Source organism: Spermophilus citellus (assembly GCF_964194105.1).
Source record: "Spermophilus citellus genome assembly, chromosome: 6".
Lineage (NCBI taxonomy): Eukaryota > Metazoa > Chordata > Mammalia > Rodentia > Sciuridae > Spermophilus > Spermophilus citellus.
This window is the reverse complement of record NC_138187.1, coordinates 29,756,357-29,773,461: the sequence shown is the minus strand read 5'-3', so window position 1 is coordinate 29,773,461 and position 17,105 is coordinate 29,756,357.

Here is a 17,105-nt window from a genome sequence, read left to right as displayed (position 1 = left end):
CCCAATTTTGGCCAAGTTTTTAAAGAATGACAGTAGGCATTCGGTGTTTTAGATTTTAATCCTTCTCTGTAGAATTTAGCACATGACCTGGAAATTATTGAAAACTTACGAGATTGAAGAAGAGAGAGAAAATTGCTTTGGAGGGAATGCTGTTTGCTCAGGTCAGGTCAAGTGGAGGTGGGAGAACCGGTGTTCTCTGGAGTTTGGGCAGCATGAAGATAGGTGAGAGAAGCTGTAGAGAGATTTAGTCCAAGGCGGGAGAGAGAGAGAGGAAAGAAAGAGGATGTACTGGGAATAGCCAAGGGAACAAGAGGTTTTCTTAGGAACCTGAATAGGAAGGAGTTGGCTGTGAGTATTTTAGATCTTGCCTCTGAGAAGCCCCCCCTGGAGAAGGTGGACTCCCCAAACAAGACGGACTGCTGTTGCTTGGGCTGGAGGTGAGGCTAAAGTCTGCGGCAGCTGCAGCCAGAAACATGGTCATGCATCTCCCAGAAACCCCCATAAGCTTCCCAATGAGATAAAAATCAGCATCAGAGATCTGCTACTTCCAGAGAGCACCCCCACTGGGTTATATCTGCACCTATTAAATAAAAATCATTACTTTACAATCATGTGATCATATCATATATTATTCTGTCTTGGTTTTCTTTAACAACACATTGTAGAAACTGCTCCAAGTCTTTTGTCATAGTTCTGCTACATTATTTTAAGGTCCTGTACTATTTTATAGTCTGATATACCATAGTTTATTCAGATTTTTTTAATTTTGTGCATTAATATGTTTCTAGTTTAAGGTTATTTGAAACAAGACTGCAATAATGTATGTCTATTTTTAGGTGCTTTTACTTCTGTGGAATCTATGGGACAGAAATGATTGCTGGGTCAAAGGATATGTGTATTTTAAATTATATATATCTATATATATATATTATATTGCTAGATTACTTTGACATTTGGCAGTTTTAACTGCCTTTGTCAATAATTTATATTTTATGACAGTTGGATCTTGATAAACAGCTTCTGCAGAGTGAAGAGGAGTCTTTGTTGGAGGAGGTTGCAAAGAGAGGGAGGGGAAGAATTATGTTGCAAAACTGGGGCTTGGAGTGATTATGTTATTATCCTTTATCTCTTTCAACACAGTAAGTATATTTAGTTTAAAGTTTACATCTGATAATTCAAAAATCTGGAGTCCTTCTTGGACTGTTTTTATTATCTGATGTGCATGTTTTTCCCCCTTGGTTACTTTACCTTTCACAAGTAACATAATCACTCCAAACCTCAGTGGCTTAAAACGTCAAACATTTTTATCTCATGATTCCTGTGGATCAGAAATGTGAGCAGGTCTTGTCTCCTGTTCAGGTTTCTCATGAGGCTGCCATCAAGGTGTTGGCTGTAGCTGTCTAGGTATTGGCTGTAGCCATCTCAAAGCTTGACTAGGAGGATGGACTCGCAGGTCCCCTTCTTTGGGTTTCAGCAGGATGCTTTACGTATCCTGTTGGCCTGAGGGCCTCAGTTCCTTGTTGGCTGTTGGCCAGAGACCTCCTCACTTCCTGGCTGGGTGGCTTCTCCATTGGACAGTTTGCAGTATGGCAGCAAGCACGTGACAAAGTGAGACAGCACAGGCCAGATGGAAGCCACGGTGTCCTTGTAACCTAATGTTAGAAATGACATCCCACCACTTTAGCTGCATTCTGTCACCAGGTTCACTCCTACTCAGGTCTGGGGGATTGCCAGGGTGTAGGTGTCATTGGTATCATCTGAGAGGCTGCCTAAGACCAGAAGGGATTGTGAGATGCTCATTGTAAAGTAGCATCCACAGAACAACAGCTTTTTCATGAAGAAAACAAGAACATGGCTACAGTTCAGTGCAGCTCTTGATTACAACAAGGAGTTTGTGCTTCCTGTAAAGATTGCCTAAGTAATTTGGACAAACCATTTTACTATGGGCAGAGCAGGGGCTGTGGCTCAGATTCAAATCTTCATAATTTTTGCATTTATTTGAAGATGATCCAAGATTCCTAGGTGTGAGAAATATGGATCCTTTCTGGAAAAAGAGACATCATACTTGGCCATCAATTATTTATATGATTTTGTACTTACTGTGTCTGGCATACAATATAAAAAAATCAAATATGTAAAAGATAAAACAACCTAGGAAACAAATGCATAAATTCATAGAAACAGGCCAAGAGGGACTCCAGATTTTTGATTATCAGATCCTGACTTTAAAACTAGCCCAGTCACAGTGGGGCATGCCTGTAATCCCAGTGACTCTGGAGGCTGAGGCAGGTGGGTCCCAAGCTCAAAGCCAGCCTCAGCAACTTAGTGAGGCCCTAAGCAACTTAGCGAGAGTGTTGAAAGCCATCCATAGGCTTTGTGTGTGAGCTATGTGCATTGGAGCTATATGAGCGGACAGGTCTGGCATTGCACGCTGACTGCGCTGTGCCATGCAAGTGCCCTCTCCTCTCCTTCTTCCTGTGATCCCACACAGCACCTGAGATGGGTGTGACTTGCCAAGATGTCAATCAATCTTCTGACCACAGACATCAGGAAGCAAGACTCCATCTTGAAACCTTGTCCCCTGCCTGAGGACTCCAGATTTTTGAGTTATCAGATATAGACTTTAAACTGAATACACTTACTATGTTGAAATAGATAAAAGATAATAATATAATCTCCCCAAGCCCCAGTTTTGCAGCATAACTCTTCCCCTTCTGCTCTTTGCAACCTCCTCCAGTCAAGATTTGACTCCTCTTCACTCTGCAGAAGCTGTTTGTCAAGAACCAAATATCATAAAATGTAAGTTATTGACAAAGGCTGTTAAAACTGCCAAATGTCATATTCTACCAAAAATCTTTTGTCTTTTTTTTTCCCATAAATAAAGGGATTCCGAGTGCACTCACTCTCTTGACTTCCAGCATGGAAGAGGAACCCTGAAGTCACAGAGCAGTCACACCCTCAGTAAGAAAGTTACTTCTATGTCCTGGGCTTTTTCCTTCCTTAATGTTGCAGGCAGCTCTGGTGAACCCAGTTCATCTTGTCAGTGTGGGTCGCTAGCGAGATAAGAGCCTTTCTCAAAATGATAACAGGCACCACTGAGCCACATCCCCAGTCCTTTTTATTTTATTTTAAAATTCCGAGACAGGAATTTTAAGTTGCTTAGGGCCTCACTAAATGGCTGAGGCTGGCTTTGAACTTGTGATCCTTCTGCCTCAGCCTCCCAAGCCTCTGGGATCAAAGGCATGTGCCACCACTGTACCTGGCTCTTGATGTGACTTCTTGATGTAATCAGTGAAATGCAGCAGCAGGAGATGTAGGAAGCTGCTGCTGGTGGAACACAGCACGCTGTTTTACAGTAACTGGATGTTTGTTTTTTTTTTTTTTTTGAGTAGAAAGCGCACACTCTAAAATAAAAATAAAAAGTATAGAATAGTAAAAATACAAAACCCAGTAACCTGGTTGGACGTGCTCTATGAATACGTGACTGGCAGGACAGGAGGCTCCTTCACATCTCCATCACCACAAAACAGGCAAGTAACTATGTGCTCCAATGTCACTGGGCAATAGGGATTCCTGACTCTGTGGGACCACCAGCTTATAGGAGGTCACTGTGGACAAAGAGGGTGTTGTGCAATACGTGACTCTACACACACACAGAGGGTGTTGTGCAGCACGTGACTCTACACACACACACACACACACACACACACACACGCACACACACACACTGTGGCCATGGGTTCCCATTTTGTACTCAGGGCTATAATCCAGGTAACCACCACGGTTTCCGTTGATGCCCCATCTGTCCTTGACGAGGCCTTCCAGAGCCCCTTTAATCTGGTTTCTTGCATCCTTCTGAATTTTTGTCCTTCTGTGAGCGCCTCCTTCTTTTTGGCACCCTTTCTATGTTCCCAGGTGGTCCTTTCATTAGTCTTGCCTCATAGCTACCATACACCACCCCCTCCTTTTGTTTGTATTAACAAATCAAACGTCTCAAGAGAGTTACTGCTTTTCACACCTGGAAAAATTGGGGGGGGGAGGGGGCATTGGCAGCCCCTCCCTCTTCTGGCATGAACCCTGCCTTTAGGTCTCTGGTCTTGGCTTGGTGTTGGGCACCTGGGTGGGTGCTGGGTTCCTTGTGGATCTGCACAGTCCCTGTCCCCAGAGCTTCCAGTCCAGACGGGGACACCAAACCGTAGAGGGCACCTCCCCACCAAGTGCCTTCCCATGCAGAGTCTCATTTTGATTTGTGACTGAAGCTATGGCTAAAAGGCAGGTGGTGAGTCTGTCCCCAAATCGATGTTGGGGATGAGGCAGAAAGCAGAGGCTTTCCAAGATGTCACGTCCCTTCCGTGTATGGAAGTGGGTTTACCTCTTAATCTGCCCCAGCTGTGTGGGGTCCGGGGCCCCCTGCTGTCTCAGCCCCTATGTTTATGATGTTCTGTCCCTTAAGATCCCAAGACTTCTTTGAAGGATCTCATTCCTGGTTGGGTCTTCTGAGCCCAAACATGATTTTGTATGTATGAATAAATTAATTGTTATTATTAACTATTTAAAAAACTTTAGCCAGGGATGAGATCAAGTGAGTTTGGTTTAGGGTAAAACAAACAAACAAAATCAATGAAGTATACCTGTAAATTCCAGCGGCTCAGGAGGCTGAGACAGGAGGATGGTGGGTTCAAAGCCAACCTCAGCAAAAGTGGGGCACTAAGCAACTCAGTGAGACTCTGTCTCTAAATAAAATACAAAAATTAGGGCTGGGGATGTGGCTCAGTGGTGGAGTGCCCGGAGCTCAATCCCCAGTACCAAAAAAAAAAAAAAAAAAAAAAAAAATCAATGAAGTAAAGAAATGATTTTTCGTCATTTTTCATTAGAAAGCCTGAGTTAAGCTTTCAATATTCTGGACCTAATATTGAGTAAGTGCTCAATAAATGTCAGTTTCTTCTGTATACAGACACCCACCCACATGCACATTCAGCAACCATATAAATATTTTAGTTAATGGGTGTTTCCTTAGACTAGCCAAGGAACTTTAATTTCTGTTTCCAGGTGAGACAAATAAAACATGTAGAATGCTTTATGTTTCTTGGATATATGTGCTATTTCAATTTGAGATTATTATTATTATTATTATTGTAAATTATTGCAATGCTTTGCTTTATGACTTCCATTTTAATTAGTGGAGGTGGACTTCAGGCAACTTCAGATGTGGCCTTTGTTTTAAAGGGAACAACGTGAAATCACTAGGGTTGACAGGAATCGATGAACTAAGTCGTTTTCCTCTTGATTCTGTGACTTGGTGCAATAAAAATCTCTCATTTGAAGAAAAAAAAACATAGAGAAGTCAGTCTGACATACTTAAAATCCTTTCCAAAAATTGTTGAAAAGATTTAATATAACCACCAGTTGTAAAGTCTTTAATTTGAATTGACCCTCCGTGGTCCCAATAATTACACAGGCAGGTTTTATTACTGAAGAATAAATTGTGGATTTCCTGTGACTCATGGGAATAAAAACACCCTTCAATCACCTCCTTGTACAAAACAGAGATTCCAACCAATTCAGCTCAACTCTTGAATACAGAAATGGTAAAAAAAAAAAAAAAAGTTTGAAACCTGGAAGTATTTTGTCCTCTATGGATTCATAAATACTGGCTTTCCTTTAAAAAAAAACAGAGAATGTAATAATAATAATAATAATAATAATAATAATAATAATAATAAAATCCAGTTGTAGCCATCGATGAGGTCTAGCAAGTTTGGTTTGGGGTAAAAATCAATGAAATAAACAAGTTATTTTTCATCAATTTTTATTAGAGAACTTGAGCTAAGCTTTCAATATAAGAACGATTTCCCAGTAGATGGAAGATAAAGCTTCACTAGGACCCTGGATCCTGCCTTTGGCAGTGTCCCCCACTGTGTGAGGGCATTGGGGAAGTAGGGTCTTTCAGTGGAAAAAGTAAGACCGGATTTGAAATTAGCTGAGTGATCTTAACAGTGTTTCTTACTCTCTTGGGCTTAGTGGAAGCCAGTATCCAAGATGGCCCCAATGAGCTCACCTCCTGATTTTTGTGCCCTTGTGCAGTAGTCCCCTCCCACATTGGATAGGGTTGACTTGTGTAACCAATCAGAAATTGAGTGATGTGTAATGTCTGAGGCTGGGTCATAAAAGGACCATGAAGTTTCTGCCTCCTGCTCTCTTGGATCAATTGCTCTGTACCAAGCCAGCTGCCATGTCTTGAAGACCCAAGCTTCCCCTGGGGAAAGAAATGACACTCTTGCAATCCAGCTGGGGCCAATCTGCCATTCACGGAAGAGAGTCTACAACCCCACTAGAGCCTTCAGATGATGGCAGCACCAGCCAAAATCTTGACTGTAATTCCATATGAGATCCTGAATAAGTACTGTCCAGCTAAACTGCTCCCAAATTCCTACCCCACAGAAACAGTGTGAGAAAATAAAAGTTTATTGTTGCTATAGATGACTAAGTTTGGGGGGATTTTTTAATGCAAATATAGAGTCTTGGTTTCCTCCTCACTAAAATGGGCTTTCTAAAACCCACCCTGTGGGATTATTAGGAAGATTGAATGACATGAAGCCTGCAAGCAGCCTAGCCTAATTCCCGGCACATAGCAGGTGGGTGACATCTGATAGCTATTATCACTTGTCATACATATAGTCCTTTGTAACATTTTGGGGATGCTTATGAGTAACTCCATCAGTGCCCTGACCACAGAATTTTCCCTATCCTAATTGCATCGTGTGTGTGTGTGTGTGTGTGTGTGTGTGTGTGTGTGTTTGAAGATTGAACCCAGGTCCTTGTGCATGTGAGGCAAGCACTCTACCAACTGAGCTATGTCCCTAGCCCCCCTAATTATATCTTTTGAGCACTAAAACTTCATGCTCTTCCTCTGCCTCCCTCCAATTCCAGGGAAAAGCAGTCCCCTGCTTAATTTAATGCAAATAACTTACTGCCTCAAACACATGAAGTGTCTCTGCTAAAATTTCTTTATATATAGCTCTTTAGCACTTACTCGAGTTAGCTAGTTTCTTGCTTTTTCAATTTAATTTGCTCAAACTTTCATTTTGAGCAAAGGTACTGCAAATTTAATGGGTAGCTAAAAATTCCAACTCTGTTCCTTACCTAAGGAAGCCTGCCTTTGCACACAGCACCTCCCACGCTGATTATGGTCAAGAGCAGGTGAGCGCATGTAGGCACAGGGGGCTGGAACTGGTGATGCCTGAGAATGACTGGTCCACCTTCTCAAAAGATCTACACTGTGGAGTGTGCCACCTTCAAATGTTCATGAAAAGATTTCCCTAATACATACCACTTCAAGTTGGGTATCTTGTATCTTTTTGGGTCCAGCTTTAATCTGAAATTTAATCATGATGATTCTAGAATCTTTTCTGAATAAGTGTCACTCTCTATAAAGCTGTTTGACTATGTGGGTTTTAGGGCTCAGGATGTGGCTCAGGGGTAGGGTGCTTGTCTGGTATGTGCAAAGGCCGTGAGTTCAATCCCCAGTACTATAAAAAAAAAAGTCGATTTTATTCTTATTTGGGTGTAGTGAGGCCAACAGACCGGGGTGACTACCATTGCAATGACAGTTTGTTATTTATTGTTTCCAAGAGGAGGAGGCAGGCCACTTCATGTGGGCCATGCAGGAACTAGGGTCAGCCAGGAGCAGAGGAAGCCAAGTAAATGTGGGCAACAGCCCTTTCTGCTTTCCTCAGGAAGGAAAGGAAAGGCCCAGGCTCAGTGAGGCTCAGAGCTGGTTATTCTGAATAATTTCAGTGGGGTCAGGGGCATAGGGACTTATGTGGCCTAGTAGCTGGCCACAGGGTGATTAAGGTAGGGGGTAGTGGTCCATAGCCTGATAAAAGACTGTCAGGCCGGGTGCGGTGGCGCAGGCCTGTAATCTCAGGGGCTCGGGAAGCTGAGGCAGGAGGATCCCGAGTTCAAAGCCAGCCTCAGCAAAAGCGAGATGCTAAGCAACTCGGTGAGACCCTGTGTCTAAATAAAATAGAAAAAAGGGCTGGGGATGGGGCTCAGTGGTTAAGCACCCCTGGGTTCAATCCCTGATACCAAAAAAAAAAAAAAAAAAGAGTGTTGGGCATGGACTCCCCCGGTTTGCTTAGGAAAGGCTAGAAGAAGGGAGTAATTTCTCACTCTAAGAACTGGGAGGGGTCATCAGACAAGTTCCTGAAGATCAGGGTCATTGATCAGGCACGGCCCTGCTGTCCCTGTGTCAGAAACCACTGAGTGAGCATATCAGAGATTTCATCTTTTGTCAGTTATTTCTATAGGTTTTACTACTTGGTGTGAATTGAAAAGTTTTGTTGCTATTGTTTTATATATATATTTTTTAAAGATAGAATGAGAGAGAGAGAGAGAGAGAGAGAGAGAGAGAGAGAGAGAGAGAGAGAGAGAATTTTTAATATTTATTTTTTAGTTCTCGGCGGACACAACGTCTTTGTATGTGGTGCTGAGGAGGATCGAACCCTGGCCGCACGCATGCTAGGCGAGCGCGCCACCGCTTGAGCCACATCCCCAGCCCCAATTTTTTTTTAAAGAGAGAGTGAGAGAGGGAGAGAAAGAGAATTTTAATATTTATTTTTTAGTTCTCGGCGGACACAACATCTTTGTTGGTATGTGGTGCTGAGGATCGAACCCGGGCTGCACGCATGCCGGGCGAGCGCGCTACCGCTTGAGCCACATCCCCAGCCCCGCTGTTGTCGTTTTAATACCATGTATTTAAACCTTTTGCTGATCAGTTGTGTCTGGAGAGGTGATTTTTTGTGTTGGGGTCACAGGGGATTCTTTCAGCCCCCTTCGCAGGGGACAGAGCTTAGAGAAGCCCGAATTGGAGCATCCCGCCCGGCGTCCTGCACAGGAGGAGAGGCTGGGTTTCAATTTGGGTGGCCCCTGCAATGCAGGCCAGGCTCAGAAAAGCATCTAAGGTATGGTAGCGGAACCATGCTGAGGTCATTGTCACCCAGGGCCAGAAGGAGCGTTCTTCTTTCTGATGAGACTAGATGTCATTGTCTCCTGAAACCGTCAGCCCTTGGCCTAGAGAGATGACCCTGCTTCATATATAATCAGGAAATAACCTGAAGCTCTGGCTGGTGGAGAAACGGGAGTGGAATCTCCACAACCTCCCTCGGCCCTGGGACCAGAGCCAGCCCTCCTCTGGGACTGGCGAGCGCTTCCGTCCCCGTGGCCAAAGTTGGAGGCTCTGGGAACTGCTTTGGAAGATTCCAGAGCAGAGTTGGGGGGCTGAGCTGGAAGTCTGGATATTTGAGCAGAGAAAGCTCAGGAGACAGAAGTGTAAGGTGGACCCCGTCACCTCTCAGCACCTGTGGGATACTGTTCCCCACCAGTCCCTGACATAAAATGGCCCGATATTTGCATAGAACCTATGCCCATCCTCCTGCATCTCGAGATCCGGCAATGCCTAGTGCTGTGTAAATAGTTGTTAGACTACATCATTTCTCATCAGAATAATGAGAAAAAAGTCTGTCCATGTTTAATACAAATGCCATTTTCTTTGAATATTTTTAATGGGCCGTTTGTGGAATCCACAATGTGGAATCAGCTGGTACGGAGGCCCAGGTGGGCTCTGGTTTCTGTACATTAACTTTCCTCTGTAAAACTCAGACTTAAATGTGTTGGTGCCTGTGTGTGTGTGTGTGTGTGTGTGTGTGTGTGTGTGTGTGTGGGCGCGCACACACGTTTCAAGTAGGTAACAAATTCCTATGGTTCCAAATAAGAATGTTAGGGCTGGGGATGTGGCTCAAGCGGTAGCGTGCTCGCCTGGCATGCGTGCGGCCCGGGTTCGATCCTCAGCACCACATACAAAGATGTTGTGTCCACCAAAAACTAAAAAATAAATATTAAAATTCTCTCTCTCTCTCTCCCTCCCTCCCTCCATCTCTCACTCTCTCTTAAAAAAAAAAACAACAGAAAACCAAATAAGAATGTTAGGGAAAGACAAATCCTGGGGAGGCCTCTCTCCCACCGGCTCCTGTTCCCAGAGTTCCTCCCTCCTCTCCTGGGTAGAGATGGTGACCTGGATGACCTCTTGAATTAATTTCTCATGTCTCCTAGCATTGCTTCATCATATAAGTAAATATTAATAGATGATCTTCTTTCTTTCTGTCTTGCACCAAAGATATATGATCCTGCTCAGTACTTTCTTTCCTTTACTTAGCAGTGTAGCCTGGAGGTCTTTCCCCGTAACAGGCAGAACTTTCACACCTTTGTTGCTGCTGTATAGTATTCCATCATGTGGGAGGACCTTCTTTTCATTAACCAGATCCATTTTCAGGTATGCTTGGTTGTTTCCAGCCTGATCCTGTTGCCAACAATACCACAGTGAATAATGCCATTTGTGCTTCATTTCTGACACATGTTGGTGTAGGTACAAGGTAAATCCCCAGAAGTGGGATTACTGGGCCAAAGGTCCATTTGAATACACTTTCAATTTGAATAAGTAGAACTAATTTGCTGACTACCTAGATTGTGCCAGCAAGGTACGATGGCCCCCTGTCCCCTCCAGTGTCCACAGCAGCATATATCATAAAATTAACTTTCTAAGTCCCCAAATACATAGCGACTATAGTTAGGGATGGGGATATTAACACACACAACATTGTCAAACCTCAATGATACGTTTCTTCTCTACTTAGCAGTTGGTAATTCTTTTTTTTTTTCCCCCTTTGGTACCAGGGATTGAACCCAGGGGCACTTAACCACCAAGCCACATCTGTTGGGAGTCTCCCTGAGAACTCCCAGGCCTTTCAAACATGGCGGTGGGCAAATTGCCAGTGGGAGGCCAGAACTCCCTGGGCCTTTCAGATAAGGAGCCCCTAATGCAACATGGCGGCGGGCAAGTTGCCAGTGGGTGGATATCAAGTTGTTTTGAGAATTTTCTAATTGATCCTCCCGTCTTCTGCACTCGTGGACAGCTCGTGCCCCCCATGAATCTTATGCAGCGCGGACGTGTGTGCACCGTAGGTGATGACCTGACCTTTACTATGATTGGCCCTGGGAGCTTCCTGGTTTAAGATAACTGACTCTCACTTTCTATATAAGCTAGCAGCAGTTTGCAATAAAGTGCTTCATCTTTGTCATTGCTACCTGTGTGTGTGCATTTTAATCTCTACCTGTGTGTGTGCATTTTAATCTCCGACGACGAACCTTGGCCTTTCAACATCCCCAGCCCTTTTCATTTTTTATTTTGAGACAGGGTCTCACTGAGTTGTTTAGGGTCTTTCTAAATGGCTGAGATTGACTTTGAACTCTTGATCCTCCTGCCTCAGCCTCCCTAGCGGCTGGGATTACAGGCATTCGCCACCACACCCAGCTATTTAACCTTCCTGGTGGGTGTGGACAGTCAGGCTTGACCGTGGATAGGGTTGGACAAAAGCTCTGGGGTGTTCCTCTTGCCCTGTTCCTCTGGTTTGATGATAAGTCTCACCGGTTCATCTTTGTTTCTTCTTCCCTCCCCAAATGATGGGATGTCTCATCTCTTCGTTGTATTTGCTTCTTCCCTCCTGATACAACTTGGAGTCATGTCCTCAAACATTGGGTTGCTGTTATTTACCGAGGACACAGCTGATCTAAGTACATGTCCACATTTCACGGACCAGCGGTCGAACCCACTAGAAGTTTCCTTTTTCTCAAACGACAGACGGACTTGGGTGTGACGCAGAGCCAGGCGACTCTGGCAGCCCCTTAGGAGAAAGGTTTTGGGAAATGGTTCCTTTCCCCTATGAAGCCTCCCAGCCACCCGAGCAGATCCATTCAGAGCCTCTGGGAGGAAACCCAAACACAGGATATTTCCAACATCCCTTGTCTTCAAAGCGCTTTGCCACCATTATCTAATCAATCTTCATTGCAGGTTTTGGAAGAGGGATGGTTTTCCTCTTGTCCTGGTGCCTGCAAATCAGGACAGCACAAGGCCATGTGACATGGAACGTGGGTGGGGGCAGGTTTCCTGTGGCTGTTTTCCATCCACTGTCCCTGAGAGAGCCCCCTGCTCTGGTGTGAGCCCCACCTGACCCCTCAGAATCACTACGCAGTCCCGACGGGACCCAATTCTAGTGTCAGGACCCAAAATTCCTCACCATTCCCCCTGTGTGTGCCAGTCCCTCTATGGTGGAAAGTATGTCACTTGTCCCTTGTCCTTCTCTGAACCTCTTGGTGGAAGTTTGGGGCTTAGTCACGTCCTCTGGCCGAGTGGAAGGTCCTTGTCTATCAGCCATGGACATTTTTTTTTGTTCTAATGCTCGCAAGGTGATTTGGGGTAAGTGTAAATCTCCTTTGAGCCTCTGTTAAAAATAGAAATAACGGTCGGTACGTCCCTGGATTCTTAGGAAGATAAAATGAGAAAATCTACGTGGAGATGCTGGGCACAGAGTAGCAGGATGTTCATTCATCCAGGACCAACAGCCCACCCGACCCACAAACCAGCCAACAGAACAACAGTCGCCGCCACACAGACGATGATCAAATGGTTCACTGGGGTCAGCTCAGTGGCCATCAGGAAAACTTCAAGATGACCCAGCTGTCATCGGGTGAGCATCTGTGACAAGAGGCGTTTGGATCCATAGCTGGACGGCCACGTGCACAGCCTGGCCCCACCGTTTCTCAGATGGGTGACCTTGGACCTGCTACTTAACCGCCTTGTGTCTCCGTCATCCTGCCTATAACATGGCCACGATAGGAACAGTCCCTTTGGGGGACTGAGCTGAGCACCAAGGGGCTAACAGGCCCCAGGGGCCCAGCTCTGTTCCTGGCATCTTGGGTGGGGTCTGCCAATGTGTGATTTTTTTTTTTTAATAACTGTGAAAACTTGGCCCAGCTCCAGCCCGGTGCACTGTTCTGCGGGCCAGGCCTTCTCCAGAGGCATGAAAAACTGCAAAGAAAGGTGTTTAAGGTCCGTGCAAATGAGACCCAAGAAGTGGCTTGACTGTGTTGTGCGTAAACCAATTAGCTAAACACACCAGGATTAACGTATCAGGTAAAATCCCTTTAACACGTGGCTCGCTGCTTTGCTAGCTGCTGTGCCCAGGCCCGGCCAGTCACCGCGCCCTAGGATGCCAGGACAGATCGCAGCACAAAGGCCTGCTTTCTCTTCGTGGACACAGGAGAGTCCACCTAGCTCCGCAGGACGGACGAACAGGCCCCCTGTCCCTGGGGAAACCAGGCACTGAAGAGCCACATCCCATCTCATCTGTCAGCAGCCCCGGTTCTAAGAAGAGGGCAGAGAGGTTTGGCAAATTCCTCTCTGAAAAGGGATCCCTTTGCTAAGGCTTTTGAAATGGCGAAAGGGATTCATCAAATTGTTTCTGACAAAGACCATGAAAACAGGAGAATTTAATTTGAAAATTAGGAGCATGTGAAATGCAAAGGCTCCGTCCTGGCCAAGTGACTGGAGGACGTCCCTGCGTTCATGTGGGATGTGTTAGGAACGCAAGGGAGGGCAGAGAAACCAGAGACCCTGCCGCGCTCTGGTCATCCAGCTGCAGGGGATGGGGGGCCTGGAGGCCTCATGTGGAGGAGAGCTAGCTGCAGCCGTGACCGTGAAACCAGTTGACATGATCCAGTCCTTCTTGTGCCACATCCCGGTGTAAGTACTCTGCACACAGCACCTCATCTGAAGTCCTCAACAAAACAAAGGATGATTACAATAGTACCTTCCACTAGGTAGGTAGTGCCTACCAAGGCACGGAGGCTTAGTTGTTTGAGAGTTTGAACTGAGGCTGTGTGGCATCAGGACCCAATTCCTCACTGCCTCTTGATGTGCCAATTCCTTCCTGGAGGAAAGCATGTCACTTGCTGGCTTGGTAGTGAGTCCTGACAGGGGAAACAAAGAAAGCTGGTAGCCAGATGGTTCCATCCCCCAAGGAGGCCTCTCAAAGAACACACAGTGTATTAACAGCTTTTTGATGCTATAACAAAATACCCGAGGCAGGCTACTTTATAAAGAAAAGAGATTGATTTAGTCCCTAGGTATTTTTGTTTCTTGGCCACCATGGGGACTGAACCTATGGTCTCATGCTAGACATGCAACCCAGCCCTTGCTGAGTGTTCAAGACTGGGCAGCCCCATCACTTTGGCTGTGTCACATCATGGCAGATGGCATCATGGTGGCAATGTATGTGGGAGCAAGAGGTCACATGGCAAAACAGGAAGTGAAGAGAATGACCCAAGGGTTGAACTTCCTTTTACAATAACTCACTCTTGCAAGAAGTACCTTATTCCCTTCCAAGGCCCTCAACAGCCTAAGGACCTCCCATTAAGCCCCACCCCTTAAAGGTCCGGAGGCCAACCTGAGGACCAGAGCTCCCTGCCGCTTTTTGGGGGACAGAGCATATCCAGACCCGAACAGAGTGCTTTCTCTGTTTTCTTCTTCTCAGCCTCCCTTCTGAGCTCATTAGAGTGGACAATTTAAAAATAAACGCCCTTGTTCCTTCACCACTAAATACTGCCCACTAGGTAGGGGCTTTCACAACACACAACCATCAGTCCTCAGCACACGAAATAACATGAGCATTGATGCTAATGTCACCTAACATCCAGTCCCTAACCAAATTTCCCCGATTGTCTTAAAGACATGTTCACATTGTTTGTTCAAACCAGGATCCAAACCAGAGCTGCATGTTGTATTTGGCTGTTACAATTTTTCAGTTTTTTTTTTCTCTCTTTAAATAAACTTTAAGAAATTTTGGAATAATTTTAGATTTAAAAAAATGTTACCAAGTGAGTGCAGAGAGTTCTCAGAAAAGTCCTCGCCCATGTATCCCCATGTGTCCCCAGTGTTAAAATCGTACACAACCGTGGGATATTTAGCAAAACCAAGAAATGAGCATCAGTGCAGCACAGTGGACAGAGCTCCAGGGTTTATTGGCATTTCTCTGGGTTTTCCATCAATGCTCAGTGTCCAATCCACAACGTGTGTAGTGAGGCTCTTTTAGTCTATGGCAAAAGCAACAGGACATGGGTCAAGACCCGGCTGAGTCCCACCTACCAGTTGGCCTTGGGCAAATTCAATGTCATCATGTTCAGCTGTGTGGAGGGTGTGCTGTGTGATTCCAGGGTGCTGCATCCTCATAGGCTGCAGCGTGAATGGCAGTCCCCCCACTTGTGCAGACTGGAACTTACACAGATGTACATCACTATCCTGGGAATTCCAATTTTATCTTTTTTTAATGGTCTGCATCAGTCAGGATCCTGAGAGGAAAGAGAATAGGTCCTGGGAGGTACAAATGAAGACACTTCAGTGAAGGAGCTCTTACAGGGGTGTGGGATGAAGATTACGCTGTTAGGGCCCAGTGAGGGCTGGAGCAACTGCAGCCATGGAAGGACATGTTTATTTTTCAGGCACTTGGGCGCCAAAACTGAAAGGGAGCAGAGAAGAAATGTCTTCACTACAGTCTACGTCTCCTTTTTGTCCTATGTTTTACTGGTTCTGCTCCTTGCCTGAAGCCAAAGCAGAGGACTTTTGGAGCAAGGCCACCAGTCATGGGACTCTCGGGGGGTGGGGGGCAGCCTGCTAGGATTCAGTGCTGGGCAGAGAGGGAGGTGGTGATCTAGAGCCAGGGAAGGTGTCAAAGACAGAAAACCCAATGGAACAGAGGGTCCGGTGGGCAGTAGATCGAAGGTCCTTGGAAGACGCCATTCCTTCATTTTGGTCACATATATATATATATATTTTTAATCTGGGCTCTTTCCTTTCCCAAACCCTACTGGACCCTGACGGAGTAAATTGGGACAGACCTGATGCAGGAAGGGCTTGGGGGTGAGAAAGAGTCACAGGACATGGGTGAAGGCCCTGGGACGCGTGCCTTGCCCCCAGGCACCCACTCAGAGAGCAGCCTGACTGGATCCTGGGCAGTGGCCCCTCTCGGTTCTACTGCAGCAACCTCCCTCCCCCACCCTCTGGCTCCCAGGTCCTAGGCTTGTCCACCCTTGAGGTCCCAAGATCTTAGAATGACCTGGACCCTTCGCTTGCTCTGTCCCAGCCATAACCAGTGTCCCTAAACAAACCCCGGGGAGCATTGGCTGTCCTCGTCCATGAGACCAGCACGTACTCCCTCCTCCACACCAGCAAAGCCTCAGCTCCCTCGGTGCCTCCTCTTGGAGGCCAGCCTTAGCTGTCCCATCCATGACACCAGGGATTCATATTTTTTAGATTATTATAATCTTACTGGTGCATTACCATCGTGCGTAATAATAACTTTCTGGCTTATTTCACTTAACATAATGCTCTCCGGTTCCACCCATTTTTCTTGCAAGTGACATGATTTCTTTTTTCCCATGGATGAATGAAACTCCATTGTGCACACACACTCATGTCCTTGGTGTCTGTATGCATTTCTTCCTCTTGGTATGTACTTAGGGTCTGGGGCCCTAGGATGTGGGTATGCTAAGCTTTAGGTTGCATTTTCTTGAATCGTTTGTCCCTTGAAGGACAGACAGGCAGGTCCCACAACTTGGCTGTTGTGAATGCATGAATCGCTGACTTTGATTCTTCTGGATAAATCCTGAGGAGTGGTGTGGCTGGTCGTACGGCGGCTCCATTCCTAGTCCTTTGAGGAACCTCCAATACTGATTTCCATAGTGGACACTCGAGATTTAAAAATGCAGCTCCTGGATTGTGCAAATGTCCCTCCCTTACCTGTCCCTATGAGCAGGATGTAGGCATCCTGACGTCAGGGTGTGGTCTGTCTTTATTCACTAAGCACAAGGGTGGGGGGGGGGATCCTTTCCAGGGGTCTTAGCTGAAGTACAGAACCCTTCTTTCCTTCCTTAGTTATTCTATGAGTTTCATTAGGGTTGTTCTTCCAGAAGATTCTCTTGCTGCTATGCAGAAAAGCTCCCAGTGAAGGGCCCGGTGTGTCGGGGCCCTTCATCTTTGTCCAATGCACCAATGAATTGAGGACCCTGTGGATGGCAGGGATGGGGCATCAGAGGGTGAAGGAGGCAGGAAGGAGCAACGGGTGGGCTGGGTGGAGACGGGCCTGGCTGGGCTTCCTCCTGGGCTCGTTATGTCCCGCTCAGTGACATCGCAGTCAGGGATCTGCCTCCAGCTTTGT